At 29.3% G+C, this 2,358-nt stretch overlaps 1 long non-coding RNA gene across 1 annotated transcript; it reads left to right on the plus strand.

Moving 5' to 3' along the window:
- Positions 1–293: 293 nt before the first annotated feature.
- LOC134682132 (uncharacterized) lies at positions 294–2,115 on the plus strand. The gene is made up of 2 exons (XR_010100801.1): positions 294–427; positions 1,558–2,115. It is a non-coding gene; the product is annotated as an uncharacterized LOC134682132 (long non-coding RNA).
- The last annotated feature ends 243 nt before the right edge of the window (positions 2,116–2,358 follow it).

The following is a 2,358-nucleotide window of genomic DNA, read 5'->3' on the forward strand; positions in this document are numbered from 1 at the left end:
AGTTATCAGTAGCTCACAGATTCACTTGTTTGTTTCTGATTAATTTTTTAAATTTTTTGTTTGGGGAGGCAGCTGCCAGGCTATTTTGAGTAGTGCTCTCAGCACTTCTAGTTAATCATAAATTAGCAACATCCGTATCATGACATTAGTTCATTTAATTTGCATTATAAACAAACTTGTGTGGCTAAAGTAATTTCTTTACATTAAAAAAAATTATAATTCATTATCATGATCATACATGTTACATTTGCTATGGACGCATGAAATTATTAAACGTGTTGTTATCAATTTTTCAAAAGAATATTATATTACAATTTAATTTTTTTTAGCTTGCCTGAGAATTACAGGACTGAAGTAACAGTATGGCATTCAAGCTTTGATGAAATATAAAGTAATGGTTTGAATTTGGGATCTTTATTATAGACAGGTAAATTGTTTATCCTGCAATTATCTAACTGTTGTACAATGAGACAACTCTCCTCAAGAGTCTTAAGTGAAACAGAAATTAAAAATTATAGGTCACCATTTAGGCATAATGGCATTCAACAATGAGAAAACACAGAAAAGGCCCCAAATCATAAATGTTTATAAACAAGGGAAAAACTAATGGCCTAATTTTAATATGTGGGGAAAATGAATGAACAAACAAACAACAAATGTTCAATTACAGACACAGTCATACATATATGTACAGGATGTGTGTGTGTGTGTGTGTGTGGGGGGGGGGGGGGGGGGTTAAGTTGATTACATGTATGTTAGCAAGTCAGGCTTTTCTTCCAGATTTTATGATACATGTACATGTATGTGCAAATAAATTTCTGTTTTCTTACATTGTGAGAAGATTGTATGATGTAAATTTAGAACTTTATACATGTTATATGGCAATGTTTTAATTAAAAGGCAACTTTGAATACAAAATGTATCTCATTTTTATAAGAACTGACATTCTGAAATCTATACATGTATCACACATAAGTAACTGTACAAGTACAAAATTCAGTATGTCAATATTTTCTGAAATAGCAATTATTGATATCACAATTTTCCATTCTTCATGAATTGCAATACAATAGTTTATGTACCCAATATAAATGATCATCATAATTTCTTAATTAAAAATGAAGCTTCTGTACAAGCAATAGTATTTATTTACACAGACATGACACATACACCTAGGCCTATAATAATATACTGAACTTGCTAGCTCAAATTTCTTGTGATCATGTTGATATTGAAGTATTCCTGTCATTGTTCACATTTGGAAAAGGAGATATAAAATAATGAAGTTAAACATTATACATAAATTTAAATATTTATAACATAGTGCACCTTTTTAAAATGCATGTGGAAAATTTATATTTTGTTCAAATGTTGAATGAAGACATTAATACTACAGGTAAAAAAGGATGGAAATTATTTCGTTAGAATTTTAATCGTACCTTTTTGAAGAAGTATGTTTGCACTAACTTTGAATTACTTTTTTCATTTTGAAAACTTCAGTTGATAAACATGTATACATTGTACATGTATTATATTTGGATTTTTTTTTTATTTCAGGGATGAAGACCTTAATAGACCTGCAGTCATACACCAGTTAAAAGTTGCTTATAACTCATCATGGCCATTACCATGATTATAGAAGATGTGATAAAAATTTGTTTAGAAAGCTACCAAATATGTTTGTGAAAAAAAGACAGCTATTCTACATAATGAACCGTTCTAAGCAGAAGCATTGACAGTTTCAAGACCAAATGAATTGGAATTTAGTGTTTTGATGCTGAAAAACCGAGGAATATTAATTGGACAATTTAACTTCTTTTTCATCATTATTGAAGTTGATGTTTTTATCTCAGTTAAACTGATGTCCAAATATACATAATGGCAGTTCAGAGATTTGTGAATATTCTTAGAATAGGAGCTGCAAAAAGGATTTCAGTTCAAAAATTGTGTTTCATGGATGTAAAAAATGGAATTTGTTGTCTCTTTCATGAAATCTTTTTAAAAAATCTGCAATATCTAACCAAGATGAGTGAGAGATCTACAACTAGACATGCCATTCAGTTGAATTGTAATCATGGTAAAGAGGAATTTTGAAATATAAATTTATAAGTCTTATATGAGTGTTTTGTTATTTTTATGGCGATTACAGGCGATTAAATATAAATATTAATCATACCAGTATTAAGACTTACAGATATGTACATGAGATATGTACATGTACAATGTATGCATGCAATTCACTGATGCTCCACTAATGGAGTTACATGTACATGTAATAATAAAAGTAAGAATATGACATATGATTGCCAATGAAACAACTCTCCCTCAGGGAACAAATAGTCATATACATGTACATTT

This window comes from Mytilus trossulus, chromosome 8 (genome assembly GCF_036588685.1).
Source record: "Mytilus trossulus isolate FHL-02 chromosome 8, PNRI_Mtr1.1.1.hap1, whole genome shotgun sequence".
NCBI lineage: Eukaryota > Metazoa > Mollusca > Bivalvia > Mytilida > Mytilidae > Mytilus > Mytilus trossulus.